The sequence below is a fragment of the Thermobia domestica genome, chromosome 17, assembly GCF_964235325.1.
Source record: "Thermobia domestica chromosome 17, izTheDome1.hap1.1, whole genome shotgun sequence".
Lineage (NCBI taxonomy): Eukaryota > Metazoa > Arthropoda > Insecta > Zygentoma > Lepismatidae > Thermobia > Thermobia domestica.
Window position 1 is genome coordinate 155,323,881 of NC_137470.1, and position 26,409 is coordinate 155,350,289.

A 26,409-nucleotide genomic window follows, 5' to 3' on the forward strand; every position below is an offset into this window, starting at 1 on the left:
AAACTATTTCTTCGCCTGATACTAATCTTATTTTCTGTAACGTGTCTGCAGCATACTGTGTATGTATACAATGTATTTCGCTAGCAGGAAATATTTAAAGTAACAGCTTTTAATTTTACTTTTTAGTTTTCTGATTTCTGATAAAAAAAATCGATCTTTATTATTTGTATTTATATTTTTTGAACAACTCAAAAAGAGAGATGATCTTATTTACATATATACACATACACCGCACAAGTGCCTAAATTTGAGCAGCGACAAGTATATTAAAGAATTTAACATGTGAAATTTTCGTTCGTTATTATTAAAGCCGTTCCCGTTCTTCGCACGAAGAAAATGCGTTTCATTTTGTGTATAAAGAGCACCAAAACTGTCACCAATGAACTTAGGAACTCCCAAAACTATGAATTCGATACTAGTATTGTATTAAAAGTTAAAATATTGCTGAAACTTATTATAATATATTAATTATTTTTATTTTAGAGTTTTGTGGCCTTGGGCTTTTGTTGAGCTTTTGTTTGGTGTTAGTTTCTTATTTAAAGTTATTTGTATTATAATTTTATATTTGCTTAATAATAAAATTTTGGTTAATGAAAACTTTATTGTTTACTTTAGTTACTATAATAATTGAAATGAGATAAAATAAAATTTACACATATAAATACAGTTACTACGATGTTGAATAATAATGTTATTTATAGAATATTAGTTTTATGTTAATTGCAAAGTTTTATTTAATTTTTATTAAATTTACAGGTTGATTGAAAATATTTTACATTGCACCTAACAAGAATATAAGTCGGCCTTTTTTTAACATCGATAATTACATTGATTTTGCAAAATAAAAGAGAGGAAATTTAATTTCTTTTTTAATTGTAAAGGACTTTAAATTGACAGTGTGTTATTTGGATGTTTAGATTTATTGCGCATTGCAGTTAAAATTTAGTTAATAAAATGTTTGCCACTTTAGTTTTTTTGATTACTCTTTATTGAGCATTTTTTTTTAGTAAGGTAGCTTTGCTGTTTTTTTTTTTTTTTTTTTTTTTTGTGGAAGGTTTCTGTGTTGCTTTTGTTGTTTTGTTTTTTGGAAAGTTTTTAGACAGTTTACACTCTTGGAAAATTTTCCGAGTTTTAAACGCTTATTTTGTTTACTAACTTTTATTATTACAGGCAATGTTGCATTTTTATAATACGTTGATTAAAATATTATACTTACAAGCAAGGGGCGCGATATCGAGACTCGAATTGCTCAATAAGAGTTACATATACTGAAAGAGCATCAGGTACTTAGTAAGTTACCAAATTATTAGCTGCAGTCTGCCAGTAGGGAAAAAGTTATAGGACTGTAAAGTTCAGAGCCTGGCGTACGAAATCCACACAAAACTTAGCATTTGGCTTGTTCCTCTTTGTATTGACAAGAGATAATGAACTCTAACGTATTCCCATCACAGAACATGATGTTTGACATAAGAAAATCTGTATGAGAAGAATTATCAGCGTTGCCATCCATAGCAATTACAGTGTTGCCAGAATAAGAACACCTCGAAAAGCTTGCAAGCAAATAGTTCGTGATCGGGACTTGCGTTGCACAATACGGGTTATAAATAATATTCTGAAAGAGCATCAATTATGAAGTGACCACGTTATTAGCTGCAGTCCGCCAGTAGGCAAAATTATTTTGCTGCAAAGCGAACATGAGAGACTATGGCAAACAGAAGGAATAACCTGTTTGTGTGTGATATAGCAAATGGTATTTGGGAAGGGGAGATAGCCATATAAATGAGTGTTAAGCCACACAATTGATATGAAGAGCAGAAAGTATCGAGTGATCCAAACAAAAACAGTTAGTACAATATGCACATCGGACGATAGCCGGCGACGCGCAGTGATAACACATTTCTGTGTTAAGGGAGTCAAAACTACTGAATTGGTGTCTAGAATGCCATTGGGGTCATCTATAGATATTACAGTGTTGCTAGGGTACCCTACATTCTTCGTTAAGGTACGGACTACAGGAATGAATTCAACGGCGTTGGATGATATATCACTGACAACAAGTACCGAGTTTTACGATTCGCGATGCTCGGCATTTGTGTTGTCTGTCTGTCGGTATGCCTCACGATAACTGCCCAACGAACAAACCTATTCGAACCCGAATGACATTTTCACAGGTTTATCGTAAGGTCTACTTTGCGAAGCACCTTCATAGTAGGGTTCTCTTGGTAGCTTTTGCACTTTTCTGTTTAAATAATATTCTGTAATGTTAATACAAGTATATTTGAACTGCTTTGATTCTTACAAACTAAATAACGTATTATGTAAAACGTAGTTCCGTGCAAACCACGAAAACATTATGTTACAAAACACCGTTGTGTTCACTCTTTCATTCGCTGTAAACCAAGCTTTTCGCGGTATTCTTATTCTGGCAACATTGTAATTGCTATGGATGGCAACACTGACAATTCTTATACAGATTTTCTTATGTCAAACATCATGTTCTGTGATGGGAATACGTTAGAGTTCATTATCTCTTGCCAATACAAAGAGGAACAAGCCAAATGCTAAGTTTTGTGTGGATTTCGTACACCAGGCTCTGAACTTTACAATCCTATAACTTTTTCCCTACTGGCAGACTGCAGCTAATAATTTGGTAACTTACTAAGTACCTGATGCTCTTTCAGTATATGTAACTCTTATTGAGCAATTCGAGTCTCGATATTGCGCCCCTTGCTTGTTAGTATTTTTTTTTTTTTTTTGTTATAAGATGGAATGATAATTATTGTTATTTTTATTACAGCCCAAAAATAGCGTACTTTTGCGTTTTTTTTTTTTTTTTTTTTTTTGCATTTTTACCGCCAGTTGCCCCATTAAAACAGTTCCTTAAAGTTTAGGGCGTGAAGATGTCTTATTTGACGGGCTGTTATTTTTACATTAAAGTTTGGATTTTGTGGTTTGATGATTTTAACCATTTAACTGCTTTTAGCCTAACCAAAACAATGCTTCTTTTCTTTCTATCTTTTTTTTTATTATTTCACATTAATTACTTATTCATTTTTGTTTTTCCTTTCCTATTTGTCCTTTACACACTTTGATCATTTTTTTACGTTCTGACACATCCCTTGTTTAATTAAACAAATAATGTCTTTTATTTTGTTTCAGTAAGTTTTATTTGCTGTTTTATTGTTTTTTCCTTTTCTTGACCACCCTCTTTTTTATTGTTTTTTTCCTGTTTTGTACCAAAGACTTCCCCTTTTTTCTTTTTTTTTTCAAAGTTACCCTCTTTAGCAAGAGACACCCTGCTGAGGTTACCGTACTACTAATTTAGAATGATCTTTTAGTGACAAATGTGAATACCTTACGAAATTATTTTTTTTAAAATATAGATTTGAATATTTATTAAACCTGTTTTATTAAATATTATATTTTTTGTGACAATTTAGTTTGATTTTCTTAGATGTTACTTGCTGGAATACGAATATTTATATATCTATCGCAATCTTGGCTTGATATAATAATGCTGGTGTTAATAATGTTGAATAAAACTATATTTTTACCACTGATAGTGTTAATAATAATAATATTTGTTGGTTAAATAAGACGAAATTTACAACATATAAACTATGTGTATATATATATAATGACAATTAAGGTATTTCTATGAAATATCTATGTCTACTTGAATTTGTTATACACTATTAAAATGATCCTCCTTTTTACACATTATTTTTTATGATATTGCAGAATAATAGTTCCCAATAATAATAATAATAATAATAATAATAATAATAATGCTATTTTATTTCTAAATATTTTCACAGATTATGTACAGATTTTAACTTGGTTAGGAATGGTCTTTTGCCTACCAGTAAATTGATAATGTTATTACTTATATAATTATACGTAATATATAGATTTTATATGCATAGAAGGAGAGAGAAACAGACAGACAGAGGTAAATCCTTTTAAAGAAATAGTGTTCTATTTATTTTTTTAAGATTTGCATGTAAAATATACTCAACTTTGATCATTGTTACATATTACAGTAATTTTAGTTAGCTAATTATTTTAGTTAAGAAAATTCAACCACATTTTTTTGCGCATTTTTACACCCCTCTTCTTTACATCTTCCCTTGTTCTGTGATGTTTTTTGTTGTTGTTGGGGCTGCTCTTCGAAGACTTTTTTTTTTTTTTTTTTTTTTTTTTTTGCAGTTGAAACCTGACCGCTTGGGGACTAGGTCTTCTTGTGGTACATGTTACGTGTTTCAATAAATATTGAGAAACCCCGGAGAGTTTTGACAATTTTTTTTAAAATGACCACACAATTTAGTTGTGTTATTTTTGTGTTATCATGCGGTTTGTGCTTTTTGCTTATGTGTTGAATAATTAAAATACCTTTTTAGTGTCATGCCAAGCCATTTTGGACTTCTTACGTAGCCGACTTTGGGTTGTTTTTTTTTTTCTTTTTTTCCGAAGCAAAGTGTTGGGTTCACAGCGTTGGGGCATTTTGTTTTTACCATGTGTTTAATTGTTGTCAAATCTTTACGCGTTTAATTTTAATAATCCATTATACAGATTATTATTCACGCTTATCCCCATACTAAATGGTATTATCCCTCTCGCAGCAATATTACCTATTCCATTATATATTCTTAGTAGCAAAGATTTATTTATACATTAACATTTCGTGTGCTTATTGCTCTTATAAATTTAGCAACGGATTGGTTATTTTTGTTTCTGCTTATTTGTCTCCAGTTAGTCTAAACTGTGTAAATGTTAACTAGTTTTAAAAAAAAAAGGTCGCCACACTGTTTAAAACCGCACTCCCGTCTGCTATATCTATAATCATTTTCTCAAAAGTGTCTTGGTAACAACATACAAGTAACAATCTTAAAATAAATAAATAATGCTTCGTATCAGTTAAATAAATTGTCTATGTTAAAATTCCTCTCCAGGGTGGTAAAAATGCTACAGTTTAAAATTTCATGGAAAAAACCACAAAACTTACAAGCTTTTTCTCGTGTGTAGCCATAAAATAATAAAAACAATCTTTTTTCTTTTTTTCTAAAGAAAGAAAAAAATTAAATATAGGCAGCCGTCTTGTTTATTTTTTTTAACTTTAATACATATAATCAATTAATATATATAATTAAGCGTATTACAATATCAGTCATTTCCAGTTACTTTTACATGTCATTTTCCCCCTTTATGAGAAACTAATTGGGGCTTAATTTGGATTTAAACGACATCGAAAGTGTCACTGTTCACCTCAGCCACCACGAAAACTATGAATTCGACACTAATATCGGCCATTTTCGATAATTTTTATATATCCAGCCATTCTTCCTCCCCCAAGTTGCGGCGATGAATTTTGATTTAAACTGCACCGGAAATGTCACTGATCATCTCAGCGGCCCTGAAAACTATGGATTCACACCAATATCGATCATTTTGAACCCTTTTTATATATCTTCCTCCTCCCCCAGTTTGCGGATATATATTTGCATTTAAACAGCATTGAAAGTGTCATTGTTCATCTCAGCGACCCCAAAAACTATAGATTCGACACTGATATCGGCTATTTTCAATCATTTTTACATATCTCCTCTCCCCTAGGTTGCTGGCCTGAATTTTTATTTAAACAGCATCGGAAATGTTAATGTTCATCTCAGCAACCACGAAATCTATGGATTTGACACTAATTTCGGTCCTTTTTATATATCTCCCTCCTCTTCCCCCAAGTTGAAGTGCTGAATTTGAATTTAAGCTAAATCGGAAATATCACTGTTCATCTCAGCAACTCTGAAAACGATGAGCTCGACACTTAGATCGGTAATTTTCAATATATATCCGCACTTCCTTCCTCTAAGTTGCACTTTCAAAATGAATCCCAGGCCCGGACCTCATCTATGTTGAATTTTTTTATCGAGATCAGTCTGACAGTTCAAGAGTTGTTAAGTTACAAATATAGTCACTTTCATTTTATATATGAAGATAATTTTTCGCATTAGAAAACAGGCGTTTGTTTGCATAGAAAATTTTGCACGTAAAGTGTATATTAATGTCTGTATTTGAATATTAAATAATAGTAATTATATGTTTTAGTGCAGGAGTATTAGTGATATTTGCCTACTGCTCTTTCTTTTAAGAAGGAATTTGGTTAAAATTAACAAACTTTCACCATATCAAAAGCACATTAAGAACTCAGTTTCATTCAAGAGCCCTATTTGTTGCAACAGAAATGTTTCATGATGGTAGATGTGTATGCAGTTGTAAAAGTTCTGTAACTAATCCACAACCAGGAGTAATCGACTAAAAGGCACATAAAGAAAATGAGTTCCGACTATTAATTTTCAAGAATAATTACAAGTTTTATTTTCGAATGCTTCTTTTTTTAAAATATTCACAATATTGAAATTTCTCAATTCACATTTTTCACGCGTTCGAAAAATAACTGTTCCATTACTAGTAAAACTAACTTAATACAAAGATTTTATGTTATTTTCTCAATTTTTTCAATTTTTCCAGAAAGATACCGGAAAAAACGATTTCTTACCACCCGGTTCAAAATTTCCGGAAATTTTACAACACTAGCTTTTACCGAAACTGGTTTCTGTGAAAACTTTTGGAAAACACACATAAAACTATTTGTTTGGAATCGGAATCTGTTTCCGGAGAACAACGAAACACTATTCTGGTCAGAAATGGAATTTTGAAAAAAAAGGAATCGGTTTTGAAGAAAACCGAAACCGGTTTTTCTGCCCACCACTACTCTGTATATATCTATATCTACACCTATCTCTCTATCTATATCTATCTATCTATATACAGGGTGTTTCAGATAAAACGTCCAGTGCTTATAAATCCGAAACGGTTGAGAATAAAAAGATAAAACAAAAACTGAGATAGGAAAATGTCATAGGCCGCATCACATGGTGTTGTTGTGGTGACCCACAGGGCCCTCCTTCAAGGGAGCCCAGGGACCAACTTCAAATTTTCAATTAGGAACATGTATTGAATCATACCTCATTCAATAGTACTTGGAAAACGAAACAACTTTTGTAGGAAACAATTTTCGATTTGGGCCACCGTTTTTAAATGGCCGCAAAAAGTAGGTCCTATATCAGATAAAACGTCCAGTGCTTATAAATCCGAAATGGCTGAGAATAAAAAGATGAAACAAAAACTGAGATAGGAAAATGTCATAGGGCGCATCACATGGGTTTGTCGTGGTGACCCACAGGGCCCTCATTCAAGGAGGCCCAGGGGCCAACTTCAAATTTTCAAATGGGAACATGTATTGAATCATACCTCATTTAATAGTCCTTGAAATACGAAACAACTTTTGTAGGACACAATTTTCGATTTGGGGCACCGTTTTCAAAATGGCCGCAAAAAGTCCTGTATCAGTTTGAAGTTGACACCTGGGCCCCCTTCACGGAGTTTCCTGAGGGTTACCACAACAACACCACTTGATATGCTTTATCATCGTTTCTATCTCAGTTTTTGTTTCATCTCTCTATTCTCAGCCGTTTCTGATTTAGGCCTATAAGCACTGGACGTTTTATCTGATACGGGACACTTTTTTGCGGCCATTTTGAAAACGGTGGCCCAGATCGAAAATTGCTTCCTACAAAAGTTTCGTTTTTCAAGTACTATTGAATGAGGTATGATTCAATACGTGTTCCCATTTGAAAATTTGAAGTTGACCCCTGGACCCCCTTAAAGGAGGGCCCTGGGGGTCTCCACAACCACACCATGTGATGTGCCCTATGACATTTTCCTATCTCAGTTTTTGTTTCATCTTTTTATTCTCAGCCATTTCGGATTTATAAGCACTGGACGTTTTATCTGATATAGGACCTACTTTTTGCGGCCATTTAAAAACGGTGGCCCAAATCGAAAATTGTTTCCTACAAAAGTTGTTTCGTTTTCCAAGTACTATTGAATGAGGTATGATTCAATACATGTTCCTAATTGAAAATTTGAAGTTGGTCCCTGGGCTCCCTTGAAGGAGGGCCCTGTGGGTCACCACAACAACACCATGTGATGCGGCCTATGACATTTTCCTATCTTAGTTTTTGTTTCATCTTTTTATTCTCAGCCATTTCGGATTTATAAGCACTGGACGTTTTATCTGAAACACCCTATATATATATATATATATATATATATATATATATATATATATATATATATATATATATATATATATATATATATATATAATATTAGGATGATGAGTTTTATGCAACCTCGTCTCCCTGTATCGTAATTTGATGAGCATTCATTCAAGATTAGAGAAAGTCTCACTTTCAAGACGGTATGGTGAAAAACCCTCACGCACAAAATGATTTTAAATTGTTTAAAATCAGCTTTTTTGTCAATTTTTGGATCAATTTAGACAGATACAAAATTGATCATAAGCTTTAGAATCACATATGTACAATATTATATAGAGTCATCAAACATACAAGGAAGTCAATTATTCACTATAATGTCAGTAGACAGAATGAATCTCAGTGGGAGGTTGCCCTTCTTGCGGCAGGAGTCATACAAATCTTACAAAACTTTGATCGCATCCTCACAGCACTGGTTGCTTCGGGCAATGTTAATTGGAGATTCATCTTTTAGGTGGATTTTCAAGCATTTGAGAGCTGTTGGAGAGTCACTCAGAGCTGCAGATAGTTCATCAACATCTTCAGCATGAAACATTCGAATGCTGAACCATAAGTAGGAATGAATGAACAAATTTTACGCAGCCTGTTCCGGGTTTCAGGTATCAGAATAAACGCAAGAATGGCTAGAATGTCTCGAGAGTTCCAGCGTGCATTGCTATGTTTGAGATCTGTTGAAACTTTACGAAATGGATGTCACTCCTCTCAGGGAAGTGACGGAAGACACGAGCAAGGTAGTAGAAAAACTTCGTCGTCTCTCCAGCTGCATTTTCCTTAGTCTCAGTTTTACCATTGCTGAGGGCTGCTTTCAATTTATTGTATTTGCTCATCAAATCGTATACAAAGAAGTACTCGATGTTCATTGATTTGGTCGACCCATGTAAGTTCATCGTCCATGACAACGCGAACAACATAATCCAGCACAAGGTGACGGCAAATGATGAACTTGGGTTTCGGGTGACTTTTCTGTTCAAACATTTGCCTTTCTTTCCGGTATTCATACTTGATGTGTCGGCAGCAATAATATCAATTAAACTCCACAGATTGGACTCCTCTAACACACCCTAGGGTCCTTATGCGATTCTTTGAGCTTTTCCATCTTTCAATTTGAGCTAAATCAACTTTTTTTTTTTTGCATCATTCTTGAGGACCACGGCCAGATATTCAGAGCCATCAATGCGTTTGCCGTCAAAGTGTGTGCTCCACTTCTCTAGATGAAGCGTGCTCACCAAGTGTTTCTTCACCTGAGCAGCTCTCCAGCTCTCGTATAGACAGCCTTGTGGATTGCTGACTGACATGGGGTTGGGATTTCAATGCCCTCACCAGAACGCCGGCGGCAGACTTTTACTGCTCCTGAGATGACAGCTTTGAGCTTGTAACAAGGCGTCTTGCAAATGCCTGTTCAGTTACACTTCTTTCTGCTTTTTGATGCTGCATTCTCATTCTCCCAAGGACTCTCTTCGCTGTTGTCTGATGAGTTCGCGCTACTTGCGGAATAATAAAGTGTTGCTGACTGGTAAGTGTCGACACAGTCACTTCCAATTCCTTCCTTCGATTTGGATGAATGGACGGTTTTTTGCATTAGCAGGTTTGCCAGTGGAATAAACAAACTCACCCTTACTTTCAATTTGCAGTTTGTAGAGGTTCTTGTCCTCTTCGTACATCCATTCGCCTTTTACTTTGGTCACTTCAAACATTTCATTCAATGAATATAAGTTTTTATTTTACAGCGCTCATAGTCTTTCAGAAGGTTTGCTAATTTTGCACAAATGGCTTGATCAGATACATGTAGGAAGTTCAATGTTTTGCGCCATAGGGTCTTAAGTTAAACAGCAATTATACCGATGCTCTTTCACCGTTCTTCGGCTCAAGAAATTTGAAGCGTCCAATGACGTGGTTTTTCAGAGGTATGCGACTCCGTTCACTCAAAGGATCTTCATAAATTGCCGCGTTGCCTCTTCTTGATGGCGCTTGAAACTGAAGTGAGTTTTGTCCAGGTTTCCTTGTTCTTCTCCGTGTTAAAAAAGCTCTTGAACTACATGTTGTCTTCTACTCAGGAACTCAAATAGAAAAGGCATTAACGCATATATTAAAAACGTAACAAATTAAAGAAATTGTTATTAAGTTTTCATATTATTATTGAGTTTTGTTGTTTAAAAACGAGCAAATAACAATTACACAAAATAAATAGGCAGACAAGAATAAAATATTATATGCTCAATTATAATAATAAACTCTGGATATATCTCCATTTAACCTCCACTTTTGGTACCTATTAAAATCGATTTGTCACCAGATTGATCCAGAAATAATCAGCTTGTAATAAATAATAATAATAATAATAATAATAATGCTAAAATGGTCAACATTTCAAAGTAGTTTGTGCGTGACCTTTTTCAATATTTCAATGTAATAAACGTCATTTTAGTCATGGATAGACAAAAGTTCATTCATTCGTGCTGCAGGAAATATTTTTTGAGAAGCTTGTTTACCGTATGCTTCTGACATACTTTAATATAGAGTATCACATACTTTCTACTTTTCCTTGAAATGTTATCGTTCGTTGATGAAAACAGTAAATTTTTCAAACAGGTAGCATTCTCTGGCAACCCCACCTTCAGATGAAATAATTGAGAATAAGTGCAGAGAATACAATAATGAACTGACAAACCCACAACTCAAGTAACGATGGAACAGAAATGACACAGTTTCAACTTTACTGTGCAGTTTAATTTGACCCATTATTCTCAGTAGTAGAGCGTTTGCCTCTGGTGCTTGGGAACTATGGTTCGTTCCCAGGTCGCGCCAATTGAACTTTGTGATGGAAAAACAATCGTGTGCGTGGGTTTCCTCCTGGTTCTCCCCTTCCCTCCCATTTTTTTCATTCCACCATTTCATTCATTTCTCATCATCGGCATCTCCTTTAGCCTATCCGGCATAACCGTGGGACGTAAAACTCAAAGATTTCATTTCATTATTTTACACATTATTGTGCGTTCTCTGGTATACATTGTGTTGTATACTATATACCAAATGGGTAGAGATTTTTTTCGAAAAAATGAATCCCTGCTTTAGGCTCTGTATATTAGTGTTTCTTTCTTCTACGATAACAACTTATAACAACATTTAATTGGAAGGAAAATTCCTATTCAATGACTTACTAAGACGACTGACTAAACTTTCAGACTTCCTTCTATAAATTTTCTTCAAGACTTGAGTTTTGTACATAATTAACCATGTTAAATAGCCCTCAAGAAAGACTTATCTCTGGGTGTTCACTTTTGATAGTTCACACATTACAGATCACCAGAAAGGAAGTTGACAATAATACCATCCTTTGTAGAACATAAAGAGCACATAGGTTGAAGTGAGTACAAGTACAGTAAATTTGTCTGTTTTTATTATACAAAAATTGATCAGGTTCTCCTTCTGGAAAGCGAAACTGGAAGATTAATCCCTGTTTATTATTTGCAATAATAATAATAATAATAATAATAATAATAATAATAATAATAATAATAATAATAATAATAATTTCTTATTAGTATATAATATCGGATAATGTTGTCTGTATTTCTACAGGGAAACATAAACATACTTATGTGTGTATAAAAATTATTATTCTAGTTTTCCAAGGATGTGATTAATCTGTTCTGGATTGTTCATTTTAGATACAATGTTAGAAAAAAACTTCAAATCTGACTAAGACTGTAATCATATTGTATAGTCTGCAGCACAAGTGTCTCCCACCTTGACTGCTGATACTCAGTTAAGTCTTATTGAGTACGTTTCTTGTTGTCAAAAATTCCTTGGTTGTTGAAACTCAACTTACACGTAACAGTTGTAGCAAACGAAAACACTTGGTAGATCTGGGCAGCACTGAAAAAGAAAGTTTTGTTGCGGAATTGGTTATACATGAAAACTTTTCTCTATTTTAAGATGAGTATCTATTGTTTCAAGAATCTTGTCCAATGATTAACATATTATCAATGGTGTAAAAACTTGTGTCTATAATGTATTATTTCACTACATACTTCATGCAAGAAGAAATAAAAAAACTGATTCTACGAGGACTGTCCAGAAACTAACAGACGTTTTGAAATAGAAAAGTAACAGAATGAACAAATCAAATTGTGTTATATACATTTGAAGGGTACATTCTCAAAATATTTTTCCACATAATCGCCATGCAAATTAAGGCATTTATCATACCGTGGCAAAAGTTTTTTTTTAATATCCTCGCGGTAGAAATCTGTCCCCTGTGATTTCAACCACTGGCTTACACTGGCATGAGTTCGGCGTCAGTATCAAAGCTTTGTGTAGTGAGCCATGTCTTTATCGCTGGAAAGATGTGGTAGTCGTTCGGCGCCAAATCTGGGCTGTACAGTGGGTTGTCGAACACATCCCATCCAAGATCTATCGTTTACGCTTGGCTGTGTGTGGACGTGTATTGTAGTGAAAAACAACACCTTCGTACACTTCACACAATATGCGATCGATTTCAATTGGCTTGTGTTTTTTCTAACAGAAAACTAACCACAGAACGCACCTCACAGGAGACAAGATTTTCTACTGCAGCGCACGGTGTAGCACGTCACAGAAAGCACAGTAGGAGCGTCACAGTCCTCACACTACCACCCTGAGTGTGTCAACGTCCTGACATCAAGATGGCAACTTTAGCACCGCTAACTGCCGCGATAGGCCAAAACGTCTGGTACTTTCCGGACAGCCCTCATAGTTTTCGTAGTTGGTATACCATATTTTAAAATTATTTCGTCATAAATCACTTGACTACTAGAGTCGGCACTTAAGTCTGGTGTGGATTTAGCAATGATAAAACTTGTAGCCATGTCGAATATTATGCACACATACTTATGTCTGTAGGTACTTGATAACGGAAGAGGACCAAATTCGTCAATGCAAATTGACTCCATTGGCGCATATTGCGGAGAAGTTTGGGGGTGCTACGGTGTTTTCTCCGTTCTTCTCTTATTAGCCTGACATGTGATGTAAGTCGCGCAATTATCATGCAAAAACTTCTTCATGTTTGGCATGTAGATCTTTTTTAATGCATTATTATAACATTTTGTGAAAGAAATGACCTCTCCCGTACTGGTTTGTGTGAAGTTTTTGAAAAACAAAAATGAAATGAAATCTTTGAGTGTTACGTCCCACGGTTATGCCGGTTAGGCTAAAGGAGACGGTGATTATGAGAAATGAATGAAATGGTGGAATGAAGAAAGTGGGAGGAAACGGGAGCACCCCGAGAAAACCCACGAGCACGGTGTTTGTCCACCATAAAGTCCACACGGCGCGAGCTGGGATCGAACCAGGGACCCCAAGCACCGGAGGTGAACGCTCTACCACTGAGCCACCGCGCCCCCTTTTTTGAAAAACATATTCACGTAATGAACAAGGAATACAAAGCAAGTATTTCACTTTATTTGCGAAACTATGTTTTCTAAATAATCGGCCATTCCTAATTTCAAATGCAGATGTCTGTCTTTCCATCCGTCCTTCACATTCTTCTGGTTTTCCGAGAGCACGAAATATTAGCCCAAAGTGAGGATCGCTTTTTTTGCAGTTTTTCTACATCTATTTCTTCCTCAAATGATATGAATGTATTTAACTCGTCAAAATCAAAGTCTTCCATGGATTTAGGTTCCTGTCCGTACTTCATATATCACTAGGATTGTGATCGCCTCTCACATGCGCCGGTATGTATTCATAATCCTCCAAATGTAATGCCCATCTAACCAATTTTGGGGATAATTTAGGGGCGGTCTTAAGGTAGGTTAAACATTTACAGTCCATGTAAAGTTCAAATTCGTTCCTATGTAAATAAAATTTAAAAGCTTTACATGCTGACAAGATCGATACTAATTCGAGCTCTACTATTGGCGTTTCTCTTCCTTTGGCCTTAATAATCTACTGCAATACCCCAATGGTATCCAGTCACCATTTTCTTGCTTTTGTAGCAAACAACTTCCGATCGATTTTTGACATGCATCTGTACATAGTCATAGGAGAATTCCTTGTACATAAGATGAGAAAATCTGGGCTTCCATGAGTACTTTTTTTAAATTTTGAAACGCGGCTTCCTGCTCTTTCTTCCACTCACTCGTCTAAGCATAATTTGTAATAGCTCCACCAAAGAGACATAGTCCTTACAGTATTTTCTTACATAATTACAGAACCCTGGAAATGACTTTAAATGTTTGGGTGTCTTTGGTGTTTGAAAACATTTAATAGCATTAATAATGTTGTTACTAATCTGAAAACCCATAGGACTAAAAATGTGTCAGTGTGCAATTATTTGATTTTGCAAGAATTTACACTTTTCTACTGATAGTTTCAAATCCGCTTTCCTTAATCTTTCAAATACACTACGTAAAATGGCCACCGTTTGCTCCTGTTTGTTACAATATAGGAAAATGTCATCCATGTAGAACGTTACGTTCTCTGGAGCAACATTTACTAACGTTATAGGCATTATTCTGGTGTAGATCGCGGGCGCTGATAGATATCCCTGTGGTAAGACAACATGACGGTAACGTCCTAGGCCTGGTATATTAAATGCTGTACAATCTCTAGATTCTTTAGTAATTGGGATTTGAAAATAGGATGATTTTCCGTCACAGGCTGAGTACCAAAGATGTCCTCCCATTGTTGACAAAATATTATGTATAGGCGGTAATGACGTTGAGTGAAAGATTTCATATTTATTGAGAATCCTGGCATCCAATATACACCGAAGCGAATTATCTTTCATCTTTGTAAATAGCATTGGGCTATTATATGCGCTAGACGCAGTTTCTATTATATTTTGCTCTAAAAGTATGTTAATCTGGCCACGAACCAATGACATACATGCTGCTGGTATGGGATATTGGAGACGGTGAAAAGAAGTTTTTGTTTTAAGTTATATGTGGTGTTCATAGTTTTCCAATCTTCCAATAGTACTAGAATCCCATGCAAATAAGTCACTAAACTCATAACAGAAGTCTACTAATTTCTTTCTAACTTCAGGATCTGCCTTTTCTCCTATCACTAGCTTTTCCTCGTCAAAATTTTGGTCTTTTTTCTATTTCATTTTCTGAGTTTTCGCTATTTGCTGTATAACGTTTTTCTACCCTAACATAATCTTCTCCATAGCCTACTACTGTATTCGCTTTCAAAACTACTTTTCTCTCTACCAGCATAACCGTGGGACGTAAAACTCAATGATTTCATTTCATTTCATTTTACTTTCCTCTCTAAAGGATTTGTAATTTCTAACAAATTCTGCTCTTTAGATAGTAAAGTTCTCGGAATTAATATCTTATAGTCATGTTCTAGCTTTCTATTTGGTTCCAATAAATATTCTTCTCCTGACCATGAATCCACTAATTTTACTGGAATATGTACTTTACTTCTAGGTGGAAAATACACTGTTTTACTCAAAACAAATTTTGGCACTATACATGTTTTTAAGATATTATGTACTTTCTCAGAAACCGGAAGTGGTGTTTTGTCACTTTTTGTTATTTTCTTGGTTGGTCTCCCAAATCTGTGTAAAGTCAAAGTTTTGTTCCCATAATCTAATTTCATTTGACGCGTATGTAAGAAATCATTGCCTAGTAACAAATCGTGAGGAAATCCTTTTATGACTCGAAAACTATGGTGAAAATTTTCCCAGCAATGGAAAAACGAACAATTGCTATCTTATTTACGGAAATACAATTCTGAGTTATTCCTTTTATCCTAGCATAAATATTCCTAACTGTTGCATTGGGTGGAAATAAACATTCATTTATCATGGACAATTGGGATGCAGAATCTATAATAGCTTTCATTCTCCTATTTTCTATATATACTGGTAAAAATATCATTTCAGTCTCACACTAAATGGAGGCTAATATCTGTTTTTTCTTATTTGCCATACAACCTGCAAAAGCGCCTCTATCATTTACAGTCCTTTCTAGTTTAAAATTTGCTGAGCTTCCTGCACTGAATTATTCTGACAATTTTTACACGTAGAACAACCCTGAATATATGGTACAATTGGTACAGCATTGCAATTTACATTACTGTTATTCCCCTGCGATTGTACTTGCTGGTAATACATAGGATACTGTTGTTGTGGTGGTCCGTTCCATTGATTCCAATCCTGCCTATTGTTGCAACTATTTTGATAACGTCTTTTACCACGACCTCTATTCTGATGAAAATTGCCTCTATTCTGAGAATAGCTCCCTCTCTTCTGATTAAAATTTCCTCTGTTATTCGAATTTCTACCATTATTCGAGTTCTGACAATTTTGCCTATTTTGACTTCTAACGTTCTTTTGCTTTCCTAATCGAAAATTTTTGGATGAACTATTTTCTTTCTCTGTATTGTTCACTGTTTGTGCCTGACTAATCATAGTTAATTTTAACTCCTCTAGTGTTTTTTATTCGCGCCATTTGCGTACTAGATTATGGTTCTACCTTAATTTCTTTATTTTCTACTTAGTCTTTTTGACTACTCTGAGACTTCTTCTTTGATTCTTTAGCTACCACTACTTTATCATCTGTATCACTATCTGATGAATCTCCTATTAGTACTGGTTTATTAATTCTAATTATTAATTCCTGCACCGAAACGGACTCTTTTTTCCTCTTACCTTTTCATGCTTCTGCCTTCTTTCTATTTTGCATTTATTTTTCTCTACCTTTAACAATTCTTCTATAAACTCGTCAATAGTGTCGTATGTCTTTATTCCTACTTTTTCTATATAGTAAGGTAGCAACCCTGATGCTATGAACCCTATTTTCTTTGTATCGTCCATGTCCTTGTCAAACTTCTCTATAAGAGTTAACATGTCATATACAAAATTAATTATAGGCACTCCTTCCTTCTGCAACCTATCTCTAATTCTTTCTTCAATGTCCAATGCAAAATTTGAATTTCGAAATACCTTAATTAACTCCTTTTTCAAGTCATTATAGTGCGCATTGTTAACATCCTTCCTGTCTAAGGATAGTTTCCTCTACTGCCTACAATGACCTTTGAATACAGCTGGCAATAACAATTTCTTATTATTATTATCGTAACCATTGATTTGACATGCGTCGTCAAATTCCTCACTGAATGCAGCTATGTCATTTCCTGACTTTATATCAAAACGCGGTAACTTGCATAAATCTGCCTGTATGTTTGCCATTACTGGATTAGCCTGCATATTTGAGTGATCTTGATCGCTACTAATATTACTAAAATTGTTCGTACTTCTAAACTTTAATCTTGTATCAGATACTTGAGTAATTACGTAATTTCTCTGTCTATGAGGAGTAACACACTTAAGAATCTGATCTAATGTACTGTCTAATTCGTCTCTTGCTTCATTTTTGTTTCCTTATAACTTTTCTAAAAGACATACCATTCACCTAAGAACATTAATAACAACATAAGAAGCTTGAACCTATAAACCTGTATATCTAAAATACGAGTCAATCCTTCATACCGTTTTAACATTATTAATAATCACCTACGTGAAATTAAAATAACTTATAAATTATACCTATATTATAGTTTCATTATTCAAAATTGAAATTCATTTTTTTCAAGATCTCACAATAACCTTGGATCTTTGTAAAGGCGTAAGCCTAACACGTCTTCCACCATATAGTTATGCTTAAGTTTTATCCTAATTGGGGTACATTGCGAGAAGTGTTTGTTTCTTAAACATAACCAACTCCCTCTTATACTCCTGATAGAAGAGTTATACAACATTAATTAAACTAGGAAATTCTAGGCGTGAATAAAAGATACAAACAAATGTGTGATTGATTTTAATGCTTCAGTTTAGTTATGTGGTGTTTCTGAATCGGTTTATGTGTAGAGATATTCTCGGCAGTTGACAGAATTCTTATGCACATACCTGAGTTTGTTGTTGAAGATATCGTCCCACGACAGTCACTCGAGATCCAATCTCAGCACGAGTACTTAATTTGGTCGGAATCCAGAGAGAATGATGTTCCTTGACAAACCATTAACTCCTCCAAACTTTATCTGATGTAGACTATGTTGTTCAAAGTCTGAAGACAAAAGGTGTTTCCAATATCCCAGTTACATTGAGACTGTCAACGGTATAACGTCTTGTCACACTCTCTATCCCGGAAATATCGTGAGGTTATATACTTTTGCTGAGGTTGTTACTCAAAGTGACGTAGAAGCATGCCATAACCCAGAAAATCGGGTTCATGTACAAGTCAGAATTTGGTTCAAACGAAGAAATCTGTCAACGCAAGATTTACATAATGAGGAAGTTCATTATGTAAGTCAAACTGTCTTCAGCACATAAAACGAATTCACAGACAAATTACATAATAATTCTTAACATTTTATTAGATTTTTTATCTGAATTTATGTAAAGGAATCTTTTCCTTGATTTGTTCATCTTTAAGAATTAAATTTGAAATCAAAGTACAACACAAATAAAAGTTCATAACTGGCCGGTTACAAAGCTATTCTACACGGAGAAAAATGCATAATCCAGTTGGCATGTAAATGCTGTTTTTACCAGGTTACGCGCGTCACCACATTAAGTAATGCTGTTTCATCAGTAGTACGATCTACACCACCGTCCAGCAAAAATTTTGTATTGTGAGACCACCATTTCAAATCTAGAATTAACGCCATACCCATTCCGACGGTGGTAACTTAGGTATATAATGTTGTTACCACCTTCCTACGACTGTCCCCTCTTGGTTCTTTCTAAATCTGTGACTCCCTACCTTACAAGAGTAATAGTTTTTAACACAAAACCAATCATGTGAATAAAATTATGCAATCACAGCGAGTCTAGTTCGACGCCGAACTCCAGACTTGGCATGGTGTTCCCACCTGCTGTACTTTTATACATGAAATTACATTACTTAAGGAGCGCACCCGCGTAAATACGATGTATCCACACGGAAATCCTAGTCCTTTTTTTCTCAGTGTAGAAGATTCATTTCAGGATGCGTTTCCGCAATGGAACATGTACTAGGAACGATGCATTAAGAGTGAAGAAAACTATTTTGAAGAAATAAATCTGAATAACTTTCACAAATAGTAAATATTTTTATGTTAAAGAAGATTAGTTTCTTTCTGAACAAATCTCGTACACTTAGGTATAATTAAACTTAACTACTCTAGACTTCTTGTCAAAGTTATATATTTTACGTAACTAGTTACATATCCTTATGCAAGATTCTCATGACGAACAAATAGGTATTTTACTTTCGAGCTACGAAAGTAGAGAAGAAACTATGGTAGTCGTGAAAAAAGTCGAATTCGAGATTTCAACGGATGTTCATGATTCATGAAAAATAGGTACTGAAAAAATAACATTTCGACATCTAATCATCTGTCCGTCCTGATGTACACACACATCATACTGTTCAACGTATCTCAAACAATTTTTAAACTTCAGGTTTTTTGTGGTCCTCCAGGGGAGCTTTTCGAATTTTGTTCTTTGCCCTGAAAGTAAAGGCAGTTTGTTTAAGGTTAAAAGTAAATAAGTTACGATTTTCTCAAAAACGACTATAACTACTTTGTTTATATATCATTTTCCAAAAACAACCTCATCATGTGGTATGTCGTTTCTTTGGGAAAAATCGAGAAGGGATAGTTTATTGTTGGGGTGAGTTTTCTGTCGGACGATTTTTTTTCAAAAACGAATCAGGCAATTTTGTTGATGTTTCATAGATAAACATTCAATTAGTAACCTGACAGTATCGTACAACTCATTTATGCTGAAAAAATCTCCGAGGAGTATTTCATTCCTAGGGTGATTATTTTTATCGGATGATTTTCTCAAAAGTGAATCAGGAGATTTTCTTCATATTGCATAAATAAATATAGCGTGGCCCAAAAGTAGGTATACAGTCCCGTACTGATCGGTCATGACATTTTATATCATTTACTTATTGTTCTCCATATAGGTATTGATTTAGTTTCTTCCTTATTTGCTCTTAATTTATTTTCACTTATATCTTAAGCACGAAACCAACCAAAGCAAATCAATTTATTATATTAATAAATTAAAATGTCATACTTGATCGATGCTGGTCTGTATACCTACTTTTGGGCCACCCTGAATTTAATTAATTACCTGGCACTGTGGTATACTGTAAATCCATTTTTTCCCTAGGGGCCGCGGTGGCTCAGTGGTAGAGCGTTCACCTCTGGTGCTTGGGGGTCCCTGGTTCAAACCCTGCTCCCGCCATGTGAACTTTGTGGTGGACAAACACCGCGTACGTGGGTTCTCCCGTTTCGTCCCACTTTCTTCATTCCACCATTTCGTTCATCTCTCATCATCACCGTCTCCTTTAGCCTAACCGGCGTGGGAAGTAAAACTCAAAACTTTCATTTCATTTTTCCATTTTTTCCCTGAAAATATCTACGATGGTAGTTTATTCTTAGGAGATGAGTTTTTCGTCCGATTTTCTCAGAAACGACTCTGACGATTTTATTTATATTACACAAATAAATATTTCATTAGTAACCCGACAATATGGCATAACTCAATGGACCTTAAAAAGTCTATGAGGGTTAGCTTTCTTTTTTTTGACGATTTTCTCAAAAACGACAAGTCATTTTGCTCATATTTAATTAATAACTATAATATTGTGTAAGCTACTTTTTAAGGAAAAAAATCACAAGGGGTAGTTTGCTCTTGGGAATAAGTATTTTTTATATTACTTTCTTAAAGAAACGACACATGTGATTTTGGTCATATTTCATCATTATTCTTATAATATTGCACAAATCACTTGCATGAGAATGTCCGTGAGGAATAGTTTACTCTTGTGATTTTTTTTTTCTTTTTGACAATTTTGTAAAGTACCACTCATGCGATTTTGTTATCATTGGATCAAAAGCTCTAATATATTTCAGGCAATTTTTTTCTTTTAGGCCGTATATCTGGAGAACTATGTCTAGTGTAGCAAAACCCGAACTACCACTTAACTCATTATGATGTACTTATTCCGTAAAAAAAAATCGACTTAGGGGCCATCCAAACACTGATTTTTGCTCAAGATCACAATCTTTTGATGCACTTTTTATGATTCCTAAAATTCTTGGCCAAGATCGCAATCTTTTGATGCATTTTTTGATCATTCCTAAAATTCTCTTTAACTAACTAACTAACTAACTCTATGGCCTATGGAACCCGGAGGTTCAGTGCCGCGTTCACAAAAGCTTTCCACTGACTTCTATCCTTAGCTAATTGCACCCAGTTTCTACTTTGTATTCCTATCTCTGCGAGATCCATCTTAATATTGTCCTCCCATCTGCGCCTAGGTCTTCCTAATGGTCGTTTTCCGATTGGTCTACCAGTCAAGACTTTGAAAGCGTTTCTACTTTCTTCCATTCTAGCTACATGACCTGCCCACCTAAGCCTCCTAGACTTGACGACCCTAACATTGTTGGGTAAACCGTATAAACTATATAGTTCCTCGTTATGAAGCTTCCGCCATTCCCCATTCTCGTTCCTCTTGGGTCCGAATATTCTTCTCAGGATCCTGTTCTCAAATACTTTCAGTCTATGTTCTTCCCTCAGAGTAAGTGACCATGTTTCACAACCATACAGAGCAACAGGCATGATTATCGTTTTATATATTTTAAGCTTCAAATTCCTCGACAGAATTCGCGAAAATTCTCCTTTTATAAACATATTTCATGCGGCACAAGTTATTTCTTATGGAAAGTCTAAAAGGATGCTTTACTTTTGGAGATAAGTTTTCTTTCGGGGAAGTCTTCCGAAAACGCCTCACAACTTTTTCGTATTTCACAAGAATATGTTTGATTAGTAACTGCAGCACGATACGATTTAGCTTAAGAAATTGGACCGAGCAAGTTTAGTGTAGTGGTCCGTCCCGTTTATTAATATTAAAAATTAATTGATATCCCTCGAAAAATTCTATGTTCGTCTGAAGCAATAGCAAAATGAGAAAACTTTTTAATAATGTCTTGTTTGTCCTAGAGCAGAAATTACTAGTACTAGCTTTTAATCGTCAATTCTCAAAGTTGTTTCCGTTGCTTGCAAATTCAATTGTACAAACATCTCACTGTGATCTCTCATACAGACAAAGTTTCCTCGTTTCACATACATACATTGTGTACACATATGCAGAAGCACACGCTGCCCCGGCAACTTGCACCACTTATGAATATTGGTACGGTAAAAACCTATAGGAAGCCAAATTAAAAATTCCGGCTTTGTCCAATTGGAGGTGTCGTTTGTTGGCTGTGAACGGGGGAAGTGTTTTCCGGTCTGGAAAAGGTCACCAAAATTAGTTCCGTTAACGGTTTGATTGCCTTTTCTGCATGTACAGAGCTGGATTGAACTTGCCCGTAATTGAAATAAACGCGTTGAAGTGTGTGGATTCTTTCTTTTGCATCGAAGTGCGCTCTACAGTTCTCTAATGACAGCGTTTCCAATGCAATAACAACGTTTTCATTTGTTACCTAGTTGTTATCTAATTTTGACCTCTCTCTCCCAACTCTATAGTAAAATTAATTATCAAATGCTTCCGCATAAACGTATCTGTAATCAAACTTTAATATACATTTTAGTGTATAATATCCGCGATTATTCTTCTTTCTTATAAATATTTCACTGTTTGTCCTTTTGTAAACCCATGTCCAAAAGTATTGCATCACTTACAGAATCCTGTGTTTATACCACAACACAAATTTCATGAATGTGATCGTTCAGAGAGATTTAATTTAGTGATGTGTGGTCAGCACATTACATTCTCATTCCCGTGATTTTTGAGATTTTAGATTGGAGTTCACAGTCCTAAGATTTGATCACGAATTGCATCACAATGTAAGCTTAATACCGAAAATGTTATGTTTCTACCGGCTTACGTCACGCATATAACCTAGAGTCACATTGAAACATTGATGTTACATTAGAAGGTTCTTAAAACGTATAAGAATATACAAGTATTTTTCAACGTGACAGTCGTGTCACATGCGTAAGGTGCTATCACTGGAGAAAAGTGTCCAATGCTTGGAAATTGACATGGATGTGTCAGGTGGCTTTAATACGTCGGGTGACGTAGAAAAAGGAGAGAAATTGGTTGGACAACTTCTTTACAAGGCTAATTCGATAGAAGATCGGACTGGTGCTTCAAAATCTGTGTCAATACGTGACGTATTCAATCAATTTCATCCCTTATAAATTAGGCCTCTTCAGTAGCAGACACCGCTGACAATGTCTTTTCTATGATTAGAAAGTTTCATGGAACGCACCTATTCGAATCACTGTAGTTACCTCATTGTATTTTCTTCTATTTCTGCAACTGCCTGAAATCGGAGAGTTTCAGAAATTTTCTGCAGTTTGGGATTCATGAGTTTTTATTTTGATTTAAATATTTTAGCGTATCAAGGACTTTATCTATCCACTGTGATGACTGCACTTTCGTTTCAATTTCCTGCCCCATAAACTCTAGTACAAGCCTGGAAGGTTCCTCTGTCAAGGTTTGGGTTATTTAACTCTTTCAGCAGATAAACAAAAAAATGTGAATGCTACTTTCAGTTGTCGAAAAATGCCAATCAAAGGATTTTAGTACACAAATTATCTACAAGCACATATGTGAGCGTCTGAATGATAAGTTGTTAGATACTGAATTGTCATCTGTTAAGTATATTGGAAATCACAACGTTTATAAGTAGTATGTTCTCCATTCACAATTGTGAGCTAAATCCTCAAAATACTTCTTAACATGCAGCCTTCCATCCCCTTCTACCTATGAGTAGTTCAAGATTTCACACAGCAAAATCCACCGTTCTACACCATCTGCAAATCCGACACTACCGTGAACATGTGCTCATCCAAATTACAGTCTCTAGAAGATTTGTTCGGTAGCTAGTATAGAGACGTTGTAGCCATTGGCTATCATTCTTTTGAAGCTCGCGAACCGACAGGAGGGGCAAACTAGAAAGTGTTCTATCATTTATTGTTAACATTGTATTTTATTTATGGAATCAACGAACGCAAAAATTTACAGGTTTAGAGCCACAACTACATTTTAGTTTTAGATTAGAAATTTTACAATCACACGACTAGTGTAATTAATTTATTTTTGTCTGAAGTAATTTTAATGTCTCAATGCGATATGTGCTGCCATGTATTTTACAAAATCCTCTCGATTTTTGTATCTAATGTTGAAACTCAAAGGCATAGATCGCATCAACGCCCAGTGGGTTCCTAGCAGTTGATAATAATCCAGCAGTTGACAGCATTTTTGTGTGCAAATTGTTGTACGAAGGAAATGATAATTGCATACGAGGTGTGTTCAAAAAAGACCGAACCTTTACTATAAAATCTATTAGTCATTTCACATTTTAAGCAGTTCCCTCTTTAAAGTAGTCCCCTCTACTGACAACACACCGTTCCTAAAGTCTCTTCGATTTATGGAAAGTTTCCTAGAACGCATTTTCTGGGGTGGTGCACAGGCCTCTTGTCGAATTGTTCTGAATCTACTCTATGGTCTGGAAACGAAGTTATTTCAAAGTGATTTTAAATTTGGGAAACAGGAAAACGTCTGCTGGGACTAGGTCTGTGGAATAGGGTAAATGGGGCACAACAGCAGTTTGATGTTTTGTCAGATAACTGCGGATGAGGAGCGAAGCGTGAGTATGCAGATGGAACGGTGCACCATCCAAGTCTAGTTTTCCCATAGTTCAGGCCTCTTCCTGCGCAGAACATCCCTCAACCTCGCTAAAATGTCTTGTTATAACTGCTTGTTTAACATCTATCCACGTGATACAAATTTCTAATGGACAATGCCTTTCCAATTAAAAACCACAACCAATATCACCTTGATCTTTTACCGACTCATGCGTACTTCTTGTTGGACGAGGAGACCTTAAATGAATAGGAAAGCAATGGAAACGTCCCTGTAAATGTTTTGCCAGGTTTGTAGCAAAATTTCACACACTTCGACGAACAGTTTGTGCGTGTGCTTATTTCAGCGGCTATAACTCAGCGACTAACGGTCATAGCGGCCGGCTTACACAAGAAATTGTCATTTGCTTCGTTTTGCTAAGTGCGTTCAGTACCCTTAGCTCTCTCCCTCTGCCGGTTGGATCGTTAGTTCAAAGTTCGAATCCTTTCTGAAGTCACCTTGTGCGTAGAGAAGAAAAACTTGGGGTTTGCTCCCTATCGCTCCAACACTTTATCGTAATGACAGTGTCAACATGGCGGGCGCACGTACCAAGGATGTTATAAAATAGAGGATCTGCTCTTACAACAAACTCTTGAAGCCATACGTCACAGTTTCGCCACCCCTACTCTGCCCACTCTGTCCAATAGAATCGCAATGTTTTGAGCCAACAATCATGGCGGAGACGAAAGTAGCCAATCAGATGATGGCGGAAACGAGAGTAGTCAATCAAACGTGCCGATGCTCGGTTGTTTTTTGGCTTCATTGATTTAATAGGATGAGGATACATATGGGCAGATCCTCTATTTTATAACATCCTTGGCACGTACCTAATTACATTTCTTTAAAATTTTGTAACTTGTAAATAAATCATGATAGAAACACTATGTTTACGCCAAATTATTGGAAATAAATGTCAAATTATATTTAAAGATAAATGAATTGTGATTGCTCCCTGTATGTAAAAACGGTGTCACAATTGGCAAAAGAATATTTTTCGTCAACGTAATTTTTGCATTCAACTACAAATAACGTGACGGCTACCACAGATATGAAGAAAACCCCAAAATAAACATACAAGCCTAATAGAAGAACTTTCAAACAGTGTCAAAATCTTTACTCTTGTCCAGAAACTAATTTCTGAGCTCATTTGGTGAATTTCCTGACCTCATAAGATTCAACATGCCGACAAAAAGTTAAGATTTAAATGCAAGTTACTGCAGACTGAACTTTATTTTATCAGTGTTAGGTATCTACACTATATTTAAATATTTAGAGCATCTACATCAAGGGACATAGTCAGGTGAGGATCTTGATATATATATATTTCAATTTTCAAACATAATTATATTTATTTCATGTATAGTTGATACTTACTGCTTCCTCGGATGGGTGTTTTTATTTCTTAAAAAACTTGAATCTTCTCCGAAATAAGATTTAAAAGAAAGCTTGTCTCTATACTACTCAAACATTATTTCGTGCAAGAATTAAGAAATTTAAATTTTGTAAAATGTAAGTGAATTACATAGTGAGAGAAGCACATCATAATT

The 26,409-nt window shown here is 35.1% G+C and overlaps 1 protein-coding gene across 2 annotated transcripts in view; it reads left to right on the top strand.

Annotated features, from left to right (window-relative positions):
* Positions 1–26,409, top strand: part of LOC145674432 (uncharacterized) — a 509,074-nt gene that overhangs the window by 346,676 nt on the left and 135,989 nt on the right. The gene's annotated exons all lie outside the window — the stretch shown is intronic.